Here is a 19,276-nt window from a genome sequence, read left to right as displayed (position 1 = left end):
AAACTTGTTTTGTACGTTCAAATTTCAAACTAGTTTTTTAAAATCCTCCAATGCTTCAAACAAACAAACAAACAAAAACCCCACCACGTTATATGCTTAAATCAAATCCAGGAATATAGTTAAACATCGTTTTTGTGGAAAGGCTGTTTAGAGCAAAACTGTATGCCTTAAACCAAATTTTCGAGTTTCTGCAAAGTTGCAAGTTCAGAGGATGCACACATAGAAGTCACTTTTTCACTGTAATCTGTTTTAAAAGCAAATAAATATAGAATGTATTTGTTAAATAAAATATTTTCTTGTATTCCCCTACGTTGAAAGAAGCATATATATTTGTTTTCCCTTAACCTTCTGAAAGCTGTTGAAATGCAAGATTAGGTTTTGTACTAGTAGGATTTACTAGGTACACAATTATCCTGTTAGGCTGTATAGAGCACAGCTATAAAGTTACAGGGCTTTGTGGGTAGTATGAGATAACGATCATGAATAATAAAGATAGAGGGAGAAAGTTGTGACTGCACAAGAGTATTATTTTAATCAAAGCATCTTTTGTTGATGATGTATTATTGAATTATTTTTATTGTTTTATTATGGGATTTGAGATAAATACTGTGTAGAAATTAGTCTTCACTAACCTTGAAACTGTTGTCCTCTCTGAGGAGTCGATGGTAAAGGGCAGCAAGTGCTTGTGCTGTTCTCTTTCACTGCTAGTGCTTTATGTTTGTGCTCTTCTACACCAGTTACCTGATTCAAAGGCGCAGTACTGGTGAGCACTGGGAATACTCAGCAGTGCTTCCCATTCAAATGTAGCATTAAAGCCCTTCGCTTTGCAAACTTCCCAACTTCTCAGTGCAGGTAGAGAGCTGTCAGTACACCAGTACCAGCAGGTGTGAGGCTGCTGTACTCAGTGTCAGCACTTGTGCTTTCAAGCAGACCCAGCTGAAATTTCCCCCAAAATTTACCTCATCTCTTCTGGACCAGAATAAAGAGCATAGGCTGGGAGACTAGAAAGTGTACGCATTGCTGAGTCGTGCTCACTGAGAAGCCCCAGAGGGGCTTGGGCTCAGTGGGCCATGCCTGAAGGTGACAAAACTGTTAAGCAGGAGTGCCTAGAGGCCCTAAAGTGCCCTTGTCTCTCCTTGCTATGACGTGGCTCAGGCAGGAACACTGTGTCCAATGAAAGAAAATGGCCTTACTTGTAGGTGTAGTATATGGCATAAAAAAGAGTATTGAAAAGCATGTAAATAGGAAAAAAAGTCTTTTTTGAGCATCCAGTTGGCACATATCTGGTAGAAAATGGGAAAAACAATTCAGGAAATAAGTTGTCAGATTCCATCTGACCTATACTGGAAATATCTAATTTGGTTTTGTAGTTTAGCTTTTACTGAGCCTTTTTTGTAGCATCTGAATGTAGAACGTCATGATGTCAACCTGCTTTACCACATTTTCCGTCCACAAGGTACTGGATATTTACCAGAGTAGAAATTTGCAATAGTCAGAATGTTGTTTCTGAGTCTTTGAAAGCAGAAAAAATAAATTTGAATGGAAACCTATAGTTCAAATGTTTGAATTGATAAAACAGACATTTAGAAGAGAGGCTGAGGTGTTGTTTTTCTGAGGCTAGAAATATTGCTTTTTTTGAAGCACAAGCGTTTGCAGCTGTTGTATCTACTGAAAAGGTATTGACACAAAGTGTTTTAAAAAAACTTGTTCTGAAGTCTGTTGGGTTCTGAAAACTATTATTCTCTTTCATTCTCTTTCATTTGTATTTCTAATTCTTATTCTAATTTAATATAAATAGATAGATAGATAAATGGTTGTATATATATGTATATAGTATGGCCCTTCAGACATCTTTCTAAAGTTTACAGTGTGATTATTCCTCCTTGCATAGCATGTTCTTGCCTTGTTTTTTGGAGGCCTTTTTAATATCTGAAAGTTACTGTTTAGGTCGTAGCTTTTATAGGTTTAGCATAAGCCTTTAATCTCACTTGAATGATTTTTTGGTTGTAACTTTCATAATTATTACTAATACATCACTACATAACAAAGTACAGAACATCCTGTAGTATCAGAATTCTTTGTCTTGTTTGTTTATATCTAATTAGCAGAAAAAATACTGCCCATCTCTTCTGATTTCCCAAAAAAGTACCTTCTGAGACACTGTAATAGCTTTGTGTCTTCCTAGCGGCTCAGACAAAGAGGGATGTAGAATAGCATTCAGATTTTGCTGATAGCATCTTAGTCAGGGAAATTGCATCAGTTGTGTGGGAAAAGTTTGCTGATTTTCTTGTTATTTCCTGGGGTTAATTTAGAATAAGGATTATACTAAAACAGTAACAAGAGTAGATTTTAAAATTTGTTTTATCACCTTCTATAAAATCAGTAATATGATTTGACTAATCTGGGCTTGTACAGTGTGTGCCTATGCCTAATAACAGAAGGCATCTGCTGAACTAATTTGCTCAGCAATTTAGAGAGTTGTATATATTGTGAACTAATGGACATTATCCTTTACGTCAAAGACATTTGAACTTTTTGCATCTTACACTTTGTAACAAAGTACTTGTTCCTTAGGGGTTTGGCTATGCTATATTTTCAGTGTCTTGATTTTAGCCAGGGAAGAGCTGATTTTTTTTTCATAGTGTCCGGTATGTTGCCATGTTTTGGCTTTAGGAAACAAACAGTGCTGATAACACACTGATATTTTATCTGTTACTGAGTCGTGCCACACAGGGCTGCTTCATACACTGCCAGTGAGAGGTCTGGGGTTCCATTAGGGGACAGAACCAAAACAGCTGATCTGAACTGGCCAAAGCAATGTTCTGCACCATATGACATCATGTTAAAAAAAAAAAAAATGAACTAATGAAACAAAGGATAGTTGACAAATGGGGACTATTCCTGCTTTGGGATTGGTTGGGCATGAGTTTGTGGGTGGTGGGCAATTGTTTCGCTTTTGATTAATAAATATACACATTATTTTCATGACTGTTATTTCTCACTTAATTTTTTGTCTTAGAAAATGTTTTTTTTGTCAACATGTGAGTTCTACTTTTTTTCTCCCGATTCTCTCCCCCATTCTATTGGGAGATTGGGGAAGAAAGCAAAAGGCTGTATGGTGCTGAGCTGTCTGATGGGTTAAACTACAACACACAGGAAAATGAATGTACTTGAATTTTCTAACTCTTCTTTGTTCTTATCTCTTGTGACTTCCCTTCTACTATCAGGATCCTACTTCCAAAACAATTCTTATAGCAGCTAGAAGAAAATTCTGCTCTGTGCCTTTGGTATCTCCATTGTCTTTTCGTCCCTCAGCAACACTGCTTTGGCATATGAGTCCATTGGCTTCCTTCCCTGAGAGACAGAGTTAATAGTTGTCCTAGACCATCCATTCCCTGTTTTGAGCTTCTGGCCTTCCTGTGCCGCAAGCCTGCTGCTCTAAACAGGTGTCTTGTGAACTGTAACTTTCAGGAGAATGCAATGCTTCCAGTGCTCACTATCTCTTCTCGGGATGTCTGGGGTAGAGGAGGTGGATTACTGTTGCTTTTCAACTTCTTCCCAGCTCAGTTTTAAAATGTTTTTTTTCTCTAGTGTACTCTGCTGCATCCTTTTTGTAAGCACCTGTATATTTCTGGCTTTGACCTATAACCATGAGGTCCCTTGGGATTTTTGAGTGATGCCTGACTCTTGTAAGCACATATATGCTGACTGTGTTTTATCTGGTGGTATGATTTAATAAGAAAGCAGCACTGATGCACAGGGTTGAGAGCTCAGTACTGGTTTACAGCCAGGCAGCAGAGCAACATGTGAAATCTTGTGAATGTATTTGTCTTTCCTGTATGACTCAGAAAAATCACGATAGAATCATAGAATGGCTTGAGTTGGAAGGGTCTTTAACATCTAGTTCCAATTCCTTGCTGTGAACAGGTTGACAGCCATTAAATCAGGCTGAGAAGAGAAAAGAAAAATAAAAAAAAAAACCTTGGTCTTACCAATAGTTATCAAATCCATCTCAAAACCTTTCTGGTTTTGCAATAACCTACTTTCTCTCATGTCCTCTAGTGAGCTTTCTTCAGTTTCGAAGGTGCAGATGTGAAATTACTTTCCATTCTGAAGTGCCACTATTTCTTTTAATCTTTTCTTATATTTTTAATGGAGGAGGGGAGAATCTTCAGTGCTTCACAACTACATCTGTCAGAAGAAAACAGCGTGCAAGCTCCAAGGCCTGAGAGCTAAGCTCTTTGGAGCCTACATACATATCAGTGAAGGAAATCATAATCAACTCAAGACAAACATGTTACCTCAATAGTTGCCAGATGAATACTGCAAACACAACTAATATGAAGGCCATGAGTTTTATTTAGAAGATTGTCACTAACTTCATTCTGTGCACTGCAGAATGGCCAATCATTGACAGCCTAAATTACCTTACATAGAGAGACTGTGACCTGTGGGCTCTGAAGTTGCAGCTTTTTTTCCCTCAGCTCTTAAATTCTTTCTTTGCCTCCCATGAAGCAAGGACTCATATTTTTAATCCCAGGTAGTGTGTGCAGTAGGCATCTGCAGTACCACATTGGGTGCCAGTGAGGAGGAAGAAGGGCACTTATAAGGGAAGTAAAAGCAGACCCTATGCCACTGCCTCACTGCTGATCCAAGGCCACATTGCTGGTGATGATGCATATTGAAAATTAGGAGAAGGTTCCATGAAATTGTTCCAACTTCATTTCTTCCTGACAGGTTTTATTACAATACATATTACAATACATATGATATTTGAAGATTTTTTTTTTCCACAAGTGATGACATGGCTGGCATATTTAGTATTAATTAACACCAATTCATTAAGGGATTTTTAGCTATTCTGCGGGCACATTCTGAGCACAATCACACTGCTGCAGTCAGGATGATCTGACGAAAGGAGCCCTATTCTGCCCTCAGACTTCAGCTGCAATCAGTCAGGGATAGACTTCATTTCTAAGTAGAACACTATTCTCCTTTAAACTTGTTTTTAATGAACTGTTGTTGCTCTCTATAACTACTTGAAGCAACGTTGTAGTGAGGTGGGGGTTGGCCTCTTCTCTCATGTAAATAGAGATAGGACTAGAGGGAATGGCCCCAAGTTGCACCAGGGGAGATTCATGTTGCATGGTAAGATATAATGCTTCTCCGAAAGAGCTGTCAGATGCTGGAATGGGCTGCCCAGGGAGGTGGTGGAGTCACCAACCCTGCAGGTATTTATGGAACATTTAGACATTGTATTTAGGGACATGGTTTAGTGGGAACTGTTGGTGATGGGCAGATGGTTAGACTGGATGATCTTGTAGGTCTTTTCCAACCTTAGTGATTTCATCGTTCTATGATAAGCTACCTGCTCATACCATCAGTTCTGATTTTGTTCCTTACCCACCCTGCTTTATTCCTAACCTAGTGGCAAAAGGTGAGGAAATAATTGTGTGGAAAAATAGATTGTGCAGGAGCATCTTACTTCCCTAGCTATTGTTTGGTCATAGAATATGAAGCTATAACTATTTGATATGTAGTATCAGTGGACGCTTACAGAATTCTACTGTGTCGAAAATCAGAGTCCTTGGCAAGTCCTTTTTGCCACTCATGCATTAAGAGAGGGAGGGATGCCAACATAGCCATTTTACTCCCGGGTCGAAAATAGATCTGAAACTTTTTATTTAGGAGGAAAAAAAAAGCCAAAAAAAGCCACCAGGCAAACAAAAAAGAAATAGGTAGTCAAGAGGTATGCAGCAGTTGTTCCTCCTTTGGCAGGGACTCATTTAGAGACTGAATGTTGCTGTGAAAGTCAACCTTGCAGCACCTATAGGCCACAGAAAGGATATTCATGGCAGCACTGAAGAATGGATGTCACATTTGCATTTCATATTTTCACAGAACAGAGCTCCCTCACAGGAAATAAGTTATTCCTATTTCTTTGCCTGATGCCCTGCTAATGAAAAAGAGTAACAAGGGAAGTTCATGTGCTGATTTAGGACAAAAGACTTAAAAATTACACAGCATTTCAGAATGATTCTCAGGTGATAAATGCATGGTTTATTCTCATCCATGTTCATATATGAGGAGACATTAGGCATCTGCCTATGGGAACTGACATGTACACTCTGCTATTCTGTGCCCTTACAGCAGCAAATAAGGGATTTTTTTACACAGAGCTTAAAAGCCATGCAGACAAATGTTAGCACAGCATTGAACCTTCATGCTGATGTGAAATAAATAGCCTAAATGCAGATGCAAACCATGGGTTGAATGGGAAATTGAGTAAATAGTTCATCTAAATACTTCTAATAAATACTCAGCAGAAATAAAAGATACCACTGTTGACTTCTATACCTTCTTACCTCAAATTCAAGCCAAACTGACTCTTTTAATGAGTTCATTCTTATTTTGAAATAAATTAAAATATTGTGTAATTGTTATATGTATCAGTATTGAAGTCTTAAATTCATTGTTGTCACTGAATGATATTGTAGTATACTAGAAGATCACTGTAAAAAGCAATAAAGGATGTGCAAAGGAAATGTGACTTCTGTTCCACAGTTTAATTTTGTCTACTATAAACATTGCTCACTGTCCAGAGATCACAGGTGTTTGGCCCTTTCTTCCTGAGACTGAATTGAAAATCCATTGTTTGAAAAGCTAATATCAGCCAAATCCTTGTGAAAATTGAGATTTTTTTTTTTTGAATGATGCATGCTGCCAGATGTACTTTTAATTAACTGTGCTCCTAGTACAGCTTAATTACATTTACTTTTGGGACATTTATTCTTTTTGGAAAATAGCATTTTAATGGAAAGTCATATTCTTTGGCCTCTTTGGAACAGACTTTTTTTGGATTGAGCTTGATTGGTTACACTTTGAAAATAGGTCAGTGGCTAATAGCGTTTGTATAAGGACTAAAAAGCACTTTATCAGTACTCATTAGGCACTGTGGTTATAAGGTCTCACTGTTAAAACAAACTTGAGAGTTTCAAGCAATAATAGGCAACTCCACAGTCCTAAAATATTGAATATTCATAACATAAACCAAAGATTCATTAAAATAACAATTAGAAGAGATGTCAGGGGTTCAGTCATCTGGGTTGATCCAATTTAGTTCATTATAAGGGACAGATGCGTACAGTTTCTCTTCCTGCTGTATACAATTAATATATTGTTATTCTTCAGTGTGTTATAATTATCAATTGACATTTAGCCTACCATCAATGCAAATCTTGGAGTAATGAGAACTAAGAAGAGATTTTTTGGGTTTTGCATCTTCTTTTTTGTTAATTCTGCCAGGTAGCAGCCATGGTTTGATTTCAAAAAAGAAAGAAACAAGCTCAAGAATTATGCTCAGAATTAGTGTTGCAGGTATGTAAAATGATCTCCTCTGTGATTCATTTTGATGAGTGAAAATTGATGACCATAATGAGCAAATATATATTTTGGAGGGCTGCATGCTTTGTTCCCAAGGCTATCGCTGCATGTGTCGCTGAGCAGGAAGGCAGCAGGCCTGCAGAGCCTGATTGGAGGGAACTTGAGAGATTCAGGAACATTCTGTGTCAGCTGAGCCTTTGCAATTGGCTTTCCAAGAATCACTTTTCACTTGTGAAATGAATTCAAACTACCCATGGCTTCTGATTAGCTTTCAGTATGGGATATTTGTTAGAAGAAAAGCTTACCCTTATTAAAATGACAGCACAGAATTTGATAGGGAACAATGTCTGCAAACTACTTCTGTCAATTATTATCACATCCTTGAAAGCAACTTTTCCAGTTAACAGAATCAGCTGCTAATTCATGTTCCATCAGGATGCTTATGTACTTACTTAAAGATATTGAAAATATTGCTCTTTTTTAGAAATGCTTTTGTGGAGCTGGCAATGAGGCATTGGCACGGTCTAAATTTGTTTCTAAGTGAACTCAAACTTACATCATTGTTGGAGACTGTGTCCTTTCTTGCTTCTCTGACCTTAAAACCTGGGTGCTCAATGCATGCTACCCACTGTGCCATTGTGCTAGCCCTTGTTCCCATCCCAGGACTTGTTGCACTGTCCCTTTGTGATGCTGATTGGCAAGGTTCATAGTCTTCTACCTGGCTGTGTGTGTGCACCTCCAGCTATGCCCAGCAGGGACCATCTCACCATGCCACTTGCAGCAGACCAAGACTAGCTGCTACGAACAGATGTGTAGCTGTTAGTATTTTGGATATTTGGATATTTTGGGTTTTGTTCCTTTTTTAAAAACACTTAAAATATTATTGTTATAAAATAATTCAGGTTTCTGCAGGAGAGAATTGTGAGTTTAAAAACAAATATTTAGAAAATGCCTCTGTTGAGAATGTTGCCTAATTTGTTGTTGTGTGTACTCCAGAAAAACAACAACAAAAGAAAATCTACAGCAATGTTTGTCCTTGTAAAGTTCACTTTTATTTCTTAAGAAATGACAGTCAAAATACCACAGGCCAAAACGTGAGTTTACCACTACTTGCAGTGGTGTAATTATTATAGAAAATACAGTTATTCAGAAGATGAAAATTATATGGCCAGACTCTGTTCATTGTATTCACTGCTTACTTTCTATGTCCCGCAGCTTCACACATTGCAAAGAGGAATTATATGAATTTTGTGAAAATTCTGGGGAAAGTTCTGCTGTGGTGGAAAACAGAGTATATGCTGGTATATATTTAAAAGGAAAGCAACAACAAATCTTGTCTGCTCTGTCCCTAATGCCAGCATTGCTGGGTCTGTAGCCAAGGGGTGAATGGCTGGAGGAGACAGACCTGACTTGAAAGATAAAGTATTTCACAACTCCTATTGTCTTGTGCTGAAAAGACAGTGGGGACATAAGAAGCAGGAGAAGGAAGTAGCCTGGTATAGGATCTGCTTGAAGTTGCTTAGCATGTGGACAAAGTCCAACCATGTTTGAAAATATGTAGTTTTATCCTTTGAAAGAGAATTAGAAAAATAGTATAGAAAAGTATTTATTTAGAAGAACACTCATATTTAAAACTACTGATAATGACTGGAATGTCTTTCCTAAGCATGTTTGTTTTGACTTTTGCAAAGGGAAGTGTCCACGGTGATAAAATATTCTCATGTTTCTACCAGTTAAAAATTTATTTCCCTTGTATAGTAATTCTAGATAAGAATATTTGGTGTAGAAAATGTGTGATGGCAATTTCTACCTATCTAATTTTAATAAATTTGTTTAGACTTGACTAGATCTGTAAGTTACTAACAGATTTTTTGAGGTTCCTGAATCAACCAAATTTAGATGTAGGGGACAAAAGGAAGATGTGGTTGCAAATAATTTCCGGAAAATAGTGAGAAAATTGCACTCATTTAAGTTAAGCTTTTCCCTTTAAATGTGAAAACAAAATCAATTTGATAACTTCTAAGATCTATGGAAAGCGTAAAACCTTACCTGAGGAAAACTTCTGAAATTTCATTCTGTATCTGATTAAAACGTATCTGGGACTCCCAGTGTTTCAAACTGATCTGTGAATGGCAAGCCACAGTGCTCTGATCATGTTCACTTTAATCATGACTTTATTTTAACTTCAAATTTGAAATAAATGTTCTTCTGAGAGAAAATACTGAAAACTGAAAGCCCTGGAATGAGATTCTTCAAAATCTACAATCAATTTTCACTTTGAGCAAAAATTTGTCTCCCAGATTTGTCAAATATTCAGTTTGAATCAGTGTTTCTGCAGCATTTCTTAGGAGTATGGAGGCAGCAAGGGAAGAATGATTCAGTAAACTTTTTTTTCAAGAAGCTGAAAAAATACAGTAGTTAGCTCTGGAGAACACTGATTTGAGTAAAAGATTATACAATGATTATCTTAAAACAAACTGTGGATACAGTAACTAAACAAAATACATTACAGCTATGATAAGATAAACTCTTCCTAGATGATGATGGTATGAAACAGGCTTTTTCTAACTTTTCTTAAAAGTATGTTTTAAAAATCAATGAAAGATAAAATTGTTTTTCAAATAAGGAAAATACAGTTTTTAGTATTTCTTAGTCTGATTATCTTTTGTGTTTGTCTTTTTTTAGATCTTTGTAGTTATGGCAAAATCTTTCAGCAGTGTGTGGTACATCCAGCTACAGGCCGGATGATCTACAGTCATCTGAAACATGATCTATACATCTCCTCTTCCTTGTTCATGGTGAGTTTTGTTCCTGTATTACATACTCAATAATTTTTTTTTTTTTTATTTACTTCAGAGAAGGAACTAAAATCTTACAATAAAACTCACTGGATGGTGCTCCTTTTGTTTTCATATGGATTAGCCTACCATTGTTAATTTACCTTTTGCATAGAAAACAGTTCTTAAGCTAGTAAAGGATTTTTCAAAAACTGACTTACAAAAGTTATCTTTTTTGATGATTTTGGAGCTATGCAAAGATCTTTATATACACCTTGAATTGCTATTTCTCCTTTCAGCTTGAAAGCATTTTTATATAGGTGTTAAATATTTTTGGTCAAATTAGATTCAAGCCAAATGCTCTTTTTAGTATCAGACATATCACAATTAAGGGAAAACAATTAACTGTGAGAAATATTATTAAAAACATAGGAAAAACATGTTTAAGAAAATATTTAGAGGGGTTTTCAATTTTATTTTTACACTATGACTATAGTTTATGCCTACAATTATTCTGCTTGCAATATCCATGAGTAGTGTTAATAATAATAAAAACAAGGCTTCGCATAGTATAAGAGAACTACCATTTATGATTTCCACAGTGTGAAGACACACAGTAATGGGATCCAAGGGTCAAGCTGTTCATTTGACTAAATGAAAGTTTAACACTGACGAACCAAATTTGGATATCAAGATGTTCCATTAACCATTCTTCAATACACCAGATCTAGCAGCCCAGAATCCTGCCCAAATATCAAGTTAAGCATTTGATGTTAAAACTCCTATGGTCTTGTCCTTAGCTTTTTTAAAGGATTATAGCCTAGTTCTTATGGCAAAGTTTATTTGTGATTGATACTGAGTTTTCTGGAATAGATGATTAGCTACTGTTAAAAATTAGTAAAAGTAAGTCTGTAAAAGTTCATTACCTTAAGTGAGTATCTAGAGTACAAGCTGGAAGAAAAGATCTGACAAGCCAGCATGAAAAGTATTTTTAACTTTTCTCTCCTGTTCTAGATTACAGGGACCTTAGAAATATGCAAAAGTAGAAAAAAAATTGGAGATGAAAGCAGTGAGAATAGAAGAGGCAAAACAATGGAATTAGTCAAAGCCATTCTTATAATGTACTTAAGTACTGTAATGAAGTGACACAGAAGCAATACAGTTTCCAGAGATGTGTTTGCACTTGATAATGGAAAGACATGTTTAAATATCCTGTATAAATGGGTAGGGATATTTGCCAGCGAAATTGGTTACTGTTATTTTTGGTGGAAGTAAGTTATTTACACAGTGAAATAGCCAGAAGTACAGCATGCCTTTTTCACCCTTTGGGGGGCACCTTTCATCTACCTCTCTTACCGGTGTCAATCTGGCTTTTCGTTTCAAATGACATGCCCTAATCAGACAGCTCTGACACCACAGAACCAGATAAATAGCAAAGGAAACATCACCTCACTTGTTTCCACTGGCAAATTATTGGAAAAAAACGTGATACTGTTTGATGGTTTATCTAGTACCTGTTGATTCTGTGAGGCAGTTCCCCGGGTATTCATTGAGTTCTTGCATTGTTCCCTAACCAGGCTTTTTATTTGCCGAATTAGCTGATTTGCTTCAAAGACTTGACCTTTTCTTTTCTCCTCTTCCTTATCAGCAGTGTGCCATGCATTTCTAAGCCTGTTTTTGCATCCTGAATGTGCACTGATACATGGTGAAATAAGGGCTTTGTGACAGGTCTGGTGGAAGGACTAACCTCTTTAAACAGAGAAAAGGATGTCTACCTTGTATGTGTAAACACTGCAGGATTTTGTCTCCTGTTACAGATTTCTGCTGCACCACGTATTTCTGAAACTATTCTGTGTCCACCCACATGAGAACAGAATACAGTCTACAATGTTTCCTTCATGATCAAACTTAAAAAAAGAAAAGAAAAAAAAAAGAAAAGAAAAAGTTGTAGTAGTTTGAATTCTTGATTAGAAAAAGTAATTGTATGTTGTATGATTAAAAAAAAAAAAAAAAAAACCAAAAGCTTGCTTTGTCAGTCTATCCATCAGTTATACCCTTCCAGCTAAAAGAACAGGTGTGAGAAGGGTATGTTGGTCTCCCCCATGCTATCATGGCCTCTCAGCACTAAATACAGATTCTCAGTAACCCAGAAACTTAGTTCAAGGCTTCTTTCTTACCAGATTTAATTTAACATGGACATAAGGGAGTAGACTAAATGTTAGTACACAATGAAAATTCTAGAGGATAGTTTACCACTCCTGCAGCAGGAATGTTATCTTGAGTCCAGATGGGCCTTATTTTTTCAATTCAAACCCTTCATAAGAAGGGAGATTCAAGATAGCAGTAGACTTAAAGAATCTGTAAAGTAGTAATTTATAATCATAGAAGTAGTAGTTCCAGTTTGCTCCCAGATCCTCATACTCCTTTAGGGAAACCTACTACAGAAAGATGTGTTGAGCTGATGGTGTCAACCTTTAGGAGGGTATGCTAAGATACAGGAAGTTACATGAAAGGGCAATGGAATGTCTTGCAAGTAAAGAGTACTGGAAATGTAAAAATGTACAGTTAAGAGTGCCCATTATATCATCACTCTGCTTTAAAACAGCTGATACCAATTTTGGCATGCTTTTGTGGCTGAAAAGTACAGTCAGGTCCACTGAGATTAAAAACAGACAAGATCAAACAATCTGAACTTCCTCCTGCATATTGAGAAATTCATGTAGTATATAGTATTTTAATATTTAAAGGTGGGGTTTTTTAGATAAAGAATATGTAAAGTCAGCACAGAATTATAAAAAAAAAAAAAAGAAAAAGGCTGTAGAGAGCAGATGCTAACTGCTGTTTAGGAGACATTTATGATAATTAAAAAGAGGATATATAAAACATTAAAGGTCAGAACATCTACAAACAAGATAAGTGGGTGAGACCATATGTTAAGTTATAAGAATAACTGAAGAATTTTAAATACACTGTCTCATTACTTGGTAGTCACACTGAAAATAAGCCTAGAAAGCTCAATTTAAAAACTGCATTAGGTATCCCAAAGTCTGAATATTTACAAGCTGTATTTTGGAGTATTTCATAGTGTAGACAACAACTTCTAGGGATAACATCAATAATTGCTCATTGGTGTTAGAGCTGTATAACCAGACTTAAAAAGCAAGCAAAGAAACAAAAACCCAACCCCCCCCCCACCAAACCACCACCAAAAACAATGTGGTGAAGGTCAAGCCCTGGATCTCTATTTCATATACCTTTCTTAGCTCAAAATGATCTCTGTCAAAAATCACATTCAGATACCTCCTAGACCAGTACTAAGTAATGGAACATTTGGGTGTTGGATGTTTATGCTTCTGAACTCTAGTTTCAGTCTCTCTGCTAATGGCTCATTGCATTTCAGTGTTGTAACTGAAGTAAAGTGTTCCATTTCAGCTGTAAATCATGGCTAGTTATTATGAAAACCAAACAATTTTTGTTATTTCCATTGCATTCATACTGTGAACATTCACTGTATGGTAGATTGATTTTTGTTAGGGTGTTACTCCACCTGTGCTCACATAGATGCCTACACTGAATCTGGATCTATACTTTGTTGTGCTAACTGGTAGCTGGGTTTCTGAACACATCATGGGCTTCCTTTTGATGCCAGAGTAAATGGCATGACAGGTACGCAAAATGAATCAAGATGAAGCATGGATTATTTATGGCAGTAATCACAACCCTGCTGAGACACAGTCTGTTCTGTGATGCCTGCAGCAAATAAACAGAAACAAATGAGTAATTGTTAGCACTTGTCTTGAAAATTTTTGGACCAGGTGAATTTGAACCGGGCTTTTAATGCTGTGTGTGAAATTCAAATACAATTAGAATTCCCCTTCACGCTTCTTTTCCTTCTGTGTTTCATTATCAAGCAAATACTGTGTCTACCCTGTATCAAGACTCTTGAATAACGTTCACCACAGAAGCTTCAAAAACTATGGAGAAGCTGTCCTCAAAGTTAGTGGTTAAGGCAGAGCTCAGCAACACAGGAGGCATTACTGTTGGTTTGCTCTCTGTTAGGGATTTGCTGTTAATAAGGAATCATATCTAATAATTGCACACCATAACAAATCAGTGCATTATTTTATTTGTTTAAGACACAACTTGTGTCCTCACAATGTGAGCATAAGATTTGGTTTTAAATGAACTGCTGCAAGAAATTGCTTTATCTGAGTGTAAACAATGAAAGGTTTTCATTTTCTGTAGGTTTGCATTCATGCATGGTTTTCTTCTGAGTGCCAAGTAACTACTTTTGTGGGCTTTTTGCATTTTAAAAAAAGAAGTGTGAATTAGTTAAAGATAATTGGAATGAGAATGTATGGTAGTGGGGCTGTTGTGTTTAAATTCTGTACTGATCTGAGAAGCATCATTTGTGTGCTAGCCTGCAAGTCAGAAGATTTCATTGTGTCCTTAGCATATCTTTTGTTTTTTTCTTGATTAGCGGTGACAGACAAGTTTTGGGGAAGTCTTTTGAAATGATGACAGGCCCCAGCAGTCACTATATTTTGATCATTCCCCTCCAAGTTTTTTTTGCTTCAGCCTTTAATTTTAAGGTGTCTGCTGCCCAGTGCTTGGGTTACCATTTCTCAGGGCACCTGAGCTGGCAGGAAAGGGTGCGTGGTGTCACTGAGTGTGGCATTACTTCCTCTACATCCTTACAATTTTAAACCATGCATGCAGCAGCTTGTTTTGCATTGTGATTAATTTCACTTTGGGCAATTTAAACACCTAGGGAATATTAAATATTGTATACCTGGGGATTATACCTTGGAACCATTTAGGATACCTAGCTTGAGCAAATGTGCTAAAGGTTTGCTATGAAACTTCAGGACCTTAAATTTTCCTAGAATTAAGCACACAAATTTACCTAGAAGATGGAACTATGTTTCTTCCTGACAAGACCTAAGTATCAGCCTCCTGGGAATCTATGCAGTCTGGTGGGCATTTACATTGCACTGAAGACAGATGGTACTTCCTACATCCCTGAGAATCTTGAGTTTGGTAACTCACAGAGTTTTTTCACAGAAAGGTTTCAAAAGGGAGAAAAGTTTCTTCTTGGTAGAGTGGAGGGGGAATTAAAAAAATCTAAGAGTACTTAAAGCAATTAATGATTTTTTTTTCCTTTGTAATTTGTGGTTAGCAGGCAAAGTTCCTTTCTGATTATTGTTTTGGAGGTTTATGTTACATAAATATATATGTTGGAACTAGATTTTTAGATGAACATAATTCTAAAATAAACAAGTTAATATTGAGATGTTCAAGGCTCTGTGTCTCAACTGTCGGAGAGGAAAGCTGTCCTTTGCTAATCAAGGGGAGGAAAAAAAAGTTAAAAAGCTTGATTAAAAATTTTCAGTCATCAAACTAAATGGAATATTCATGAATAATTCTAAAAAGCAGAGATAGGTTGGCTGCATGTGCCCATCATCCACTCAAATGAGTGTGAGAGCAGAGACAGCACTGTTCCTGTTATGGTCAGCTGTCCATTCCCTCCACTCATGTGCCCCACTTGCACCTTGGCTTATTCTGTGGCAAAACCCCTCTTGGAACTTTTCAGGGGATATCATGAGGTTTCCATTAGCCCAAACCTCAAGTAAGATGGGAGATTTAGGTTAGATATTAGAAGGAAATTCTTTACTCAGAGGATGGTGATGCACTGAAGCAGGTTGCTCAGAGAAGGTGGGGGTAATCCATCCCCAGAAGGGTTAAAGGCCAGATTGAACGGGCTCTGGGCAGGGCTTTTGGAACTAGATACCTTTAGGGTCTCTCCCAACCCTTGCTATTCTGTGATTTTATGTGTGAGGGTCTTTCTTCCTGGAGAAGAAAGCTTATCACCAACTACATATTTGCCATTTGGCCCTTTTGGCAAGCAGCAGGTCACCAATGAAATTGCTGAAAAACACAGACCACTCTGAATTGCCGCTCTGGAGAGATATAGATTTGTTTTTCACTTTCTTTTCCATTATTATTTGTAAGGTACTAATGTTATTCTGTAATTTCCTCAATAGCAGAGAACTATTATAAGGACCTGTGGCAGAATTAAACAGAATTAAACACTGTGGTCACAGGTTTGCTTCCTGTGCAGGTATTCATGATGATAATCATTTTGACACTCACTCAAAAGATGGCTTTGCAAAGCACAGTTTAAAAACAGGTAAGAATCACTGCTGCTGTTGGAATTTCCATTGATCAAATGTGTACGCAAACTATATTTCTTCTCACTATGATTATAGTTTTTAGTCAGCATTAGCAATGGTAGAAAAGGGGAAACAACATTTGAAGACAGATTCTCAAGAGCAATTTACATTTCTCAAGTAACAGAAAAATATCAATAAGGTTTTGAAAGGACAAATGAAGTGCTAGAGAAGGGGAGGGATGAGATTCTAAAGTTTAACTCGTACAGTTATAGTACACATCCACAGTTCAATTCTGTATCTGTGGCTTTAGATGAGCTCTGGGTAAAATTTTCAGAAATTTGTCTTTTTAAAAAAATTCTTGTCAATAAAAGATTCTATGTGTTGGCAATCTGTTAGCATGAATATCTCATGATGATCAAATTGTTTGTCCTCTTTTCATCTGGGACAGAGTTAATTTTCTTTGTAGTAGCTCATGTGCTGCTGAGTTTGGGATTTAGGATGAGAATAACATCATCTATGAAGCTACATCAGTGCCAATTTTTAAAAGTAGAGTAGTTGTACTTTCTGCCAGAATAACTACTGTTTGTAGATACTTTTGCTTTTTGCAGCTCCGTGGTTATGCCAGATTGTTACTGTATATCCTTATTTGCCAGAAAATTAATAAAGTTGATATAAAGCATCAAATCATCAAAACTTTTAAGGACCTTGTCTTTTTTCTACTGCTTTACATAAGCATCTTTTCTGACTGCATTTTCTGTGATTTAAGTGCATATTACAATGGTTTGTAGCAGCTCATTTGGGCTATAATTTTTTTTCCTGTGTGTAAGCCTTTTTTTTTTAATTCTTAATTTTGTTGTAAATTATTTGCTGAAATGCTGCTGTGAATAGAATTGATATTAGTTCTCCATCAAGATAAAATATTAAGGAAATAGTAGTTCAGGTACACCAAGATACTGGATTTAAATAACTGGCACTACTGGCTTAGTGAAACATATTTATTATCTCAAGTATTATTATATGCTGTTATATGTTAATGTGCTAGACATCATTTACTGTTGTCAGATTGTGTAATGTCTATGGATATATGTTCACATATATTTATGCAAAATGGAAGCATAGCTTAAATAATATAGAAACAGATTAAAAATAAGTTGTTTGGGGGAAATGAGAGCAGCATCCTCTTGTGTAAGATGAGAAAAAAAAAAAAAAAAAAGTAATGTCTTTCCTTAAAAATAATACCTGTGCCATTTTTCAGATTGTGTGCCTTCCCTGTGTTCTGAATCCATTACTGTGCACCTCTGATAATGGAGATCTTTACAATGACAAGATTCATCTGGTGTTTCTCAATTGTCAGTGGAGAGAGACAAGCAAATCCAGAAGGCAATTCTTTTCTGATATTATCTAAGATAGTTATCTTAGGAGGGGATTTATTATCCCCTGGAGTTGACTGTGAATACAATATTATTTTTTGTATTAAAACTATGCCAAGATAAACATGATGAGCTCAGTTTTATATTTCCTGTAGTTATCTTTATTCTGTTGGAGCTATAGCAATTGCATAGAGTCATATAATGGTTTGAGTTGGAAGGAACCTTTAAGATCATCTAGTTCCAACCCCCTGCTATAGGCAAAGACATAATCTATTGAGCAATTACAATTGAATAAGTGATTATGCATTTTAAAGAGCACAAAGGCACCCTCAAAATGGTAGAATTTTTCTAGCAGGAAGATACATACTTTAACTATTGTTATTATGCAGCACAATAAAAAAAAAAATCTTCAATTATACTGGCACTTAAACCAAATCAGTGTTGTTCTTCAGATCTTTTGTTTTCTTGATAGTTTGACATTCACAGTGATAACACTCTTCAGTGATGTATTTTACCTGCTCCCTTTTTATATGTAAGCAGAATACTGAATTTCTTAAACATTGGAGTTTATTTGCAAAAAAATAACATTTGGGGAAGCAAGACTTTTTGAATCATTTTCTACCTTTTTTTTTTTTTAAGGAAAAGAACGTATTTCAACAATATCCTCTAAATTAATTTGTGCGTCACAAATTGTTTCTTATATTGTCATTTATTTTCTAGAAAATCCTAGTCTTATTTATTACTAATTTTTCTGGTTTGGACAAGCATGTGCTGCTCATTGCCTTTCATCCTAACTATGCTATCTAAACTAATAATGATCTTTGCTTCTGATAAGTGTCATTTGCATACCTTACACAGGAGGAACTGTACTGAGGGTCATGGCTTAATGGGCATGGTAATGATGGGTCAGTGGTTGTACTGAGGTTGGACAAAATTATTTTAGTAGTCTTTTCCAAGCTTAATGATTCCATGATTCTATGAAAATGGTGCTTCAATATAGTGTCACATTAGAGTTTTATCTGTGTTACCCATTATGGTAGTTTTTCTCTAAATACTTGTTACTTCTAGTATTTTTGAAGTGTCCTGTCTTTGAGAGTGCTACCAATTTGTTTATTCATGTAGTTCTCCATGGATTATACATTTCCACTCCTAAGTGAAATGAGTGTTCTGTTTAATAGTCATGTTTCACCACAGCAGTGTGGGCATTTCAGTGGTGTAGAAATTATTTCCCATTGGAGAATATATAGGTTTCTTCAGGATGTAATACTTAGGTTTTGAATTTCATTGCCAGCCAAGTGAAGATAATAAGTTGACTCTGCATTATGCAGGACCTTCTTGAATAGTGCTAATTTATCAGTGCCACACATTAAAGCTGAAACCTTCTGGGTGAGAAATAACAGGTTTCAATCATTTACACTAATAAAAGAGAATGTGCCATTTGGGGTTACCCTGACCAGATTTCAACTTGTATTACATCCCACATAATAACCTTCTTAGTACATTTCTGTGACATAGCCTACTGGTCTTTAATTCTTCTTCTAAGCTGTTTTGTGGCTTGGCACAGCTGAGCATC

The 19,276-nt window shown here is 36.3% G+C and overlaps 1 protein-coding gene across 1 annotated transcript in view; it reads left to right on the top strand.

Moving 5' to 3' along the window:
- Nucleotides 1–10,072: 10,072 nt before the first annotated feature.
- The window catches only part of CHRM3 (cholinergic receptor muscarinic 3), a 167,680-nt gene continuing 158,476 nt past the window's right edge, over nt 10,073–19,276 (top strand). The window contains exon 1 of the mRNA XM_065729837.1: nt 10,073–10,181. The gene's annotated coding sequence lies outside the window, so the exon portion shown is untranslated. The remainder of the gene's footprint in view (nt 10,182–19,276) is intronic.

This window comes from Cyrtonyx montezumae, unplaced genomic scaffold (genome assembly GCF_038088225.1).
Source record: "Cyrtonyx montezumae isolate F1298 unplaced genomic scaffold, pur_monq_1.0 scaffold_0, whole genome shotgun sequence".
Lineage (NCBI taxonomy): Eukaryota > Metazoa > Chordata > Aves > Galliformes > Odontophoridae > Cyrtonyx > Cyrtonyx montezumae.
This window is presented reverse-complemented; position numbering and strand designations above follow the sequence as displayed.